This window comes from Eurosta solidaginis, unplaced genomic scaffold (assembly GCF_040869045.1).
Source record: "Eurosta solidaginis isolate ZX-2024a unplaced genomic scaffold, ASM4086904v1 ctg00001109.1, whole genome shotgun sequence".
Classification (NCBI taxonomy): Eukaryota; Metazoa; Arthropoda; class Insecta; order Diptera; family Tephritidae; genus Eurosta; species Eurosta solidaginis.
In genome coordinates this window covers 263,210-271,194 of record NW_027136941.1, presented here as the reverse complement: position 1 = coordinate 271,194, position 7,985 = coordinate 263,210, and positions in this window count along the sequence as shown.

The window sequence follows — 7,985 nt, the reverse complement described above, 5'->3', positions numbered from 1 at the left end:
TTCTAGAGTTAAATTGATAAATAACGTGTACGAATTTGTTTAACGCATTTGTTTTGGTTACTCGACGTCTCCGTTCTCGTGTAGCCTACATATTGGGTTTTTTTTTTAATTTGCTTACCTGGCTAAAGGTTAGCATGTTTAAAATACGTAAGTCGTTTTGTTCATCAAATTTAAGTAGATAACTCATCAGTTGTTTGCATCAGAGCGACAATTTTTGAGATAGTTATTAAAACTGTTTAAAGGTTGTCAAACGTTGTTTCTCGTTGTATATCCTTTAATTCTAGAGTTAAATTGATAAATAACGTGTACGAATTTGTTTAACGCATTTGTTTTGGTTACTCGACGTCTCCGTTCTCGTGTAGCCTACATATTGCGTTTTTTTTTTAATTTGCTTACCGGGCTAAAGGTTGGCATGTTTAAAATACGTAAGTCGTTTTGTTCATCATATTTAAGTAGATATCTCATCAGTTGTTTGCATCAGAGCTATAATTTTTGAGATAGTTATTAAAACTGTTTAAAGGTTGTCAAACGTTGTTTCTCGTTGTATATCCTTTAATTCTAGAGTTAAATTGATAAATAACGTGTACGAATTTGTTTAACGCATTTGTTTTGGTTACTCGACGTCTCCGTTCTCGTGTAGCCTACATATTGCGTTTTTTTTTAATTTGCTTACCGGGCTAAAGGTTAGCATGTTTAAAATACGTAAGTCGTTTTGTTCAACAAATTTGAGTAGATAACTCAGCAGTTGTTTGCATCAGAGCGACAATTTTTGAGATAGTTATTAAAATTGTTTAAAGGTTGTCAAACGTTGTTTCTCGTTGTATATCCTTTAATTCTAGAGTTAAATTGATAAATAACGTGTACGAATTTGTTTAAAGCATTTGTTTTGGTTACTCGACGTCTCCGTTCTTATGTAGCCTACATATTGCCTTTTTTTTTTTAATTTGCTTACCGGGCTAAAGGTTAGCATGTTTAAAATACGTAAGTCGTTTTGTTCAACAAATTTGAGTAGATAACTCAGCAGTTGTTTGCATCAGAGCGACAATTTTTGAGATAGTTATTAAAATTGTTTAAAGGTTGTCAAACGTTGTTTCTCGTTGTATATCCTTTAATTCTAGAGTTAAATTGATAAATAACGTGTACGAATTTGTTTAACGCATTTGTTTTGGTTACTCGACGTCTCCGTTCTCGTGTAGCCTACATATTGCGTTTTTTTTTTAATTTGCTTACCGGGCTAAAGGTTAGCATGTTTAAAATACGTAAGTCGTTTTGTTCATCATATTTAAGTAGATAACTCATCAGTTGTTTGCATCAGAGCGATAATTTTTGAGATAGTTATTAAAACTGTTTAAAGGTTGTCAAACGTTGTTTCTCGTTGTATATCCTTTAATCCTAGAGTTAAATTGATAAATAACGTGTACGAATTTGTTTAACGTATTTGTTTTGGTTACTCGACGTCTCCGTTCTCGTGTAGCCTACATATTGCGTTTTTTTTTAATTTGCTTACCGCGCTAAAGGTTAGCATGTTTAAAATACGTAAGTCGTTTTGTTCATCAAATTTAAGTAGATAACTCATCAGTTGTTTGCATCAGAGCGATAATTTTTGAGATAGTTATTAAAACTGTTTAAAAGTTGTCAAACGTTGTTTCTCGTTGTATATCCTTTAATTCTAGAGTTAAATTGATAAATAACGAGTACGAATTTGTTTAACGCATTTGTTTTGGTTACTCGACGTCTCCGTTCTCGTGTAGCCTACATATTGCGTTTTTTTTTTTAATTTGCTTACCGGGCTAAAGGTTAGCATGTTTAAAATACGTAAGTCGTTTTGTTCATCAAATTTAAGTAGATAACTCATCAGTTGTTTGCATCAGAGCGATAATTTTTGAGATAGTTATTAAAACTGTTTAAAGGTTGTCAAACGTTGTTTCTCGTTGTATATCCTTTAATTCTAGAGTTAAATTGATAAATAACGTGTACAAATTTGTTTAACGCATTTGTTTTGGTTACTCGACGTCTCCGTTCTCGTGTAGCCTACATATTGCGTTTTTTTTTTAATTTGCTTACCGGGCTAAAGGTTAGCATGTTTAAAATACGTAAGTCGTTTTGTTCAACAAATTTGAGTAGATAACTCAGCAGTTGTTTGCATCAGAGCGACAATTTTTGAGATAGTTATTAAAATTGTTTAAAGGTTGTCAAACGTTGTTTCTCGTTGTATATCCTTTAATTCTAGAGTTAAATTGATAAATAACGTGTACGAATTTGTTTAACGCATTTGTTTTGGTTACTCGACGTCTCCGTTCTCGTGTAGCCTACATATTGCGTTTTTTTTTTAATTTGCTTACCTGGCTAAAGGTTAGCATGTTTAAAATACGTAAGTCGTTTTGTTCATCATATTTAAGTAGATAACTCATCAGTTGTTTGCATCAGAGCGATAATTTTTGAGATAGTTATTAAAACTGTTTAAAGGTTGTCAAACGTTGTTTCTCGTTGTATATCCTTTAATTCTAGAGTTAAATTGATAAATAACGTGTACGAATTTGTTTAACGCATTTGTTTTGGTTACTCGACGTCTCCGTTCTCGTGTAGCCTACATATTGCGTTTTTTTTTTAATTTGCTTACCGGGCTAAAGGTTAGCATGTTTAAAATACGTAAGTCGTTTTGTTCATCAAATTTAAGTAGATAACTCATCAGTTGTTTGCATCAGAGCGACAATTTTTGAGATAGTTATTAAAACTGTTTAAAGGTTGTCAAACGTTGTTTCTCGTTGTATATCCTTTAATTCTAGAGTTAAATTGATAAATAACGTGTACGAATTTGTTTAACGCATTTGTTTTGGTTACTCGACGTCTCCGTTCTCGTGTAGCCTACATATTGCGTTTTTTTTTTAATTTGCTTACCGGGCTAAAGGTTAGCATGTTTAAAATACGTAAGTCGTTTTGTTCATCAAATTTAAGTAGATAACTCATCAGTTGTTTGCATCAGAGCGACAATTTTTGAGATAGTTATTAAAACTGTTTAAAGGTTGTCAAACGTTGTTTCTCGTTGTATATCCTTTAATTCTAGAGTTAAATTGATAAATAACGTGTACGAATTTGTTTAACGCATTTGTTTTGGTTACTCGACGTCTCCGTTCTCGTGTAGCCTACATATTGCGTTTTTTTTTTTAATTTGCTTACCTGGCTAAAGGTTAGCATGTTTAAAATACGTAAGTCGTTTTGTTCATCATATTTAAGTAGATAACTCATCAGTTGTTTGCATCAGAGCGATAATTTTTGAGATAGTTATTAAAACTGTTTAAAGGTTGTCAAACGTTGTTTCTCGTTGTATATCCTTTAATTCTAGAGTTAAATTGATAAATAACGTGTACGAATTTGTTTAACGCATTTGTTTTGGTTACTCGACGTCTCCGTTCTCGTGTAGCCTACATATTGCGTTTTTTTTTTAATTTGCTTACCTGGCTAAAGGTTAGCATGTTTAAAATACGTAAGTCGTTTTGTTCATCATATTTAAGTAGATAACTCATCAGTTGTTTGCATCAGAGCGATAATTTTTGAGATAGTTATTAAAACTGTTTAAAGGTTGTCAAACGTTGTTTCTCGTTGTATATCCTTTAATTCTAGAGTTAAATTGATAAATAACGTGTACGAATTTGTTTAACGCATTTGTTTTGGTTACTCGACGTCTCCGTTCTCGTGTAGCCTACATATTGCGTTTTTTTTTTAATTTGCTTACCGGGCTAAAGGTTAGCATGTTTAAAATACGTAAGTCGTTTTGTTCAACAAATTTGAGTAGATAACTCAGCAGTTGTTTGCATGAGAGCGACAATTTTTGAGATAGTTATTAAAATTGTTTAAAGGTTGTCAAACGTTGTTTCTCGTTGTATATCCTTTAATTCTAGAGTTAAATTGATAAATAACGTGTACGAATTTGTTTAACGCATTTGTTTTGGTTACTCGACGTCTCCGTTCTCGTGTAGCCTACATATTGCGTTTTTTTTTTAATTTGCTTACCGGGCTAAAGGTTAGCATGTTTAAAATACGTAAGTCGTTTTGTTCATCATATTTAAGTAGATAACTCATCAGTTGTTTGCATCAGAGCGATAATTTTTGAGATAGTTATTAAAACTGTTTAAAGGTTGTCAAACGTTGTTTCTCGTTGTATATCCTTTAATTCTAGAGTTAAATTGATAAATAACGTGTACGAATTTGTTTAACGCATTTGTTTTGGTTACTCGACGTCTCCGTTCTCGTGTAGCCTACATATTGCGTTTTTTTTTTAATTTGCTTACCTGGCTAAAGGTTAGCATGTTTAAAATACGTAAGTCGTTTTGTTCATCATATTTAAGTAGATAACTCATCAGTTGTTTGCATCAGAGCGATAATTTTTGAGATAGTTATTAAAACTGTTTAAAGGTTGTCAAACGTTGTTTCTCGTTGTATATCCTTTAATTCTAGAGTCAAATTGATAAATAACGTGTACGAATTTGTTTAACGCATTTGTTTTGGTTACTCGACGTCTCCGTTCTCGTGTAGCCTACATATTGCGTTTTTTTTTTAATTTGCTTACCGGGCTAAAGGTTAGCATGTTTAAAATACGTAAGTCGTTTTGTTCAACAAATTTGAGTAGATAACTCAGCAGTTGTTTGCATCAGAGCGACAATTTTTGAGATAGTTATTAAAATTGTTTAAAGGTTGTCAAACGTTGTTTCTCGTTGTATATCCTTTAATTCTAGAGTTAAATTGATAAATAACGTGTACGAATTTGTTTAAAGCATTTGTTTTGGTTACTCGACGTCTCCGTTCTTATGTAGCCTACATATTGCCTTTTTTTTTTAATTTGCTTACCGGGCTAAAGGTTAGCATGTTTAAAATACGTAAGTCGTTTTGTTCAACAAATTTGAGTAGATAACTCAGCAGTTGTTTGCATCAGAGCGACAATTTTTGAGATAGTTATTAAAATTGTTTAAAGGTTGTCAAACGTTGTTTCTCGTTGTATATCCTTTAATTCTAGAGTTAAATTGATAAATAACGTGTACGAATTTGTTTAACGCATTTGTTTTGGTTACTCGACGTCTCCGTTCTCGTGTAGCCTACATATTGCGTTTTTTTTTTAATTTGCTTACCGGGCTAAAGGTTAGCATGTTTAAAATACGTAAGTCGTTTTGTTCAACAAATTTGAGTAGATAACTCAGCAGTTGTTTGCATCAGAGCGACAATTTTTGAGATAGTTATTAAAATTGTTTAAAGGTTGTCAAACGTTGTTTCTCGTTGTATATCCTTTAATTCTAGAGTTAAATTGATAAATAACGTGTACGAATTTGTTTAAAGCATTTGTTTTGGTTACTCGACGTCTCCGTTCTTATGTAGCCTACATATTGCCTTTTTTTTTTAATTTGCTTACCGGGCTAAAGGTTAGCATGTTTAAAATACGTAAGTCGTTTTGTTCAACAAATTTGAGTAGATAACTCAGCAGTTGTTTGCATCAGAGCGACAATTTTTGAGATAGTTATTAAAATTGTTTAAAGGTTGTCAAACGTTGTTTCTCGTTGTATATCCTTTAATTCTAGAGTTAAATTGATAAATAACGTGTACGAATTTGTTTAACGCATTTGTTTTGGTTACTCGACGTCTCCGTTCTCGTGTAGCCTACATATTGCGTTTTTTTTTTAATTTGCTTACCGGGCTAAAGGTTAGCATGTTTAAAATACGTAAGTCGTTTTGTTCATCATATTTAAGTAGATAACTCATCAGTTGTTTGCATCAGAGCGATAATTTTTGAGATAGTTATTAAAACTGTTTAAAGGTTGTCAAACGTTGTTTCTCGTTGTATATCCTTTAATCCTAGAGTTAAATTGATAAATAACGTGTACGAATTTGTTTAACGTATTTGTTTTGGTTACTCGACGTCTCCGTTCTCGTGTAGCCTACATATTGCGTTTTTTTTTAATTTGCTTACCGCGCTAAAGGTTAGCATGTTTAAAATACGTAAGTCGTTTTGTTCATCAAATTTAAGTAGATAACTCATCAGTTGTTTGCATCAGAGCGATAATTTTTGAGATAGTTATTAAAACTGTTTAAAAGTTGTCAAACGTTGTTTCTCGTTGTATATCCTTTAATTCTAGAGTTAAATTGATAAATAACGTGTACGAATTTGTTTAACGCATTTGTTTTGGTTACTCGACGTCTCCGTTCTCGTGTAGCCTACATATTGCGTTTTTTTTTTAATTTGCTTACCGGGCTAAAGGTTAGCATGTTTAAAATACGTAAGTCGTTTTGTTCATCAAATTTAAGTAGATAACTCATCAGTTGTTTGCATCAGAGCGATAATTTTTGAGATAGTTATTAAAACTGTTTAAAGGTTGTCAAACGTTGTTTCTCGTTGTATATCCTTTAATTCTAGAGTTAAATTGATAAATAACGTGTACAAATTTGTTTAACGCATTTGTTTTGGTTACTCGACGTCTCCGTTCTCGTGTAGCCTACATATTGCGTTTTTTTTTTAATTTGCTTACCGGGCTAAAGGTTAGCATGTTTAAAATACGTAAGTCGTTTTGTTCAACAAATTTGAGTAGATAACTCAGCAGTTGTTTGCATCAGAGCGACAATTTTTGAGATAGTTATTAAATTGTTTAAAGGTTGTCAAACGTTGTTTCTCGTTGTATATCCTTTAATTCTAGAGTTAAATTGATAAATAACGTGTACGAATTTGTTTAACGCATTTGTTTTGGTTACTCGACGTCTCCGTTCTCGTGTAGCCTACATATTTCGTTTTTTTTTTAATTTGCTTACCTGGCTAAAGGTTAGCATGTTTAAAATACGTAAGTCGTTTTGTTCATCATATTTAAGTAGATAACTCATCAGTTGTTTGCATCAGAGCGATAATTTTTGAGATAGTTATTAAAACTGTTTAAAGGTTGTCAAACGTTGTTTCTCGTTGTATATCCTTTAATTCTAGAGTTAAATTGATAAATAACGTGTACGAATTTGTTTAACGCATTTGTTTTGGTTACTCGACGTCTCCGTTCTCGTGTAGCCTACATATTGCGTTTTTTTTTAATTTGCTTACCGGGCTAAAGGTTAGCATGTTTAAAATACGTAAGTCGTTTTGTTCATCAAATTTAAGTAGATAACTCATCAGTTGTTTGCATCAGAGCGACAATTTTTGAGATAGTTATTAAAACTGTTTAAAGGTTGTCAAACGTTGTTTCTCGTTGTATATCCTTTAATTCTAGAGTTAAATTGATAAATAACGTGTACGAATTTGTTTAACGCATTTGTTTTGGTTACTCGACGTCTCCGTTCTCGTGTAGCCTACATATTGCGTTTTTTTTTTAATTTGCTTACCGGGCTAAAGGTTAGCATGTTTAAAATACGTAAGTCGTTTTGTTCATCAAATTTAAGTAGATAACTCATCAGTTGTTTGCATCAGAGCGACAATTTTTGAGATAGTTATTAAAACTGTTTAAAGGTTGTCAAACGTTGTTTCTCGTTGTATATCCTTTAATTCTAGAGTTAAATTGATAAATAACGTGTACGAATTTGTTTAACGCATTTGTTTTGGTTACTCGACGTCTCCGTTCTCGTGTAGCCTACATATTGCGTTTTTTTTTTAATTTGCTTACCTGGCTAAAGGTTAGCATGTTTAAAATACGTAAGTCGTTTTGTTCATCATATTTAAGTAGATAACTCATCAGTTGTTTGCATCAGAGCGATAATTTTTGAGATAGTTATTAAAACTGTTTAAAGGTTGTCAAACGTTGTTTCTCGTTGTATATCCTTTAATTCTAGAGTTAAATTGATAAATAACGTGTACGAATTTGTTTAACGCATTTGTTTTGGTTACTCGACGTCTCCGTTCTCGTGTAGCCTACATATTGCGTTTTTTTTTTAATTTGCTTACCTGGCTAAAGGTTAGCATGTTTAAAATACGTAAGTCGTTTTGTTCATCATATTTAAGTAGATAACTCATCAGTTGTTTGCATCAG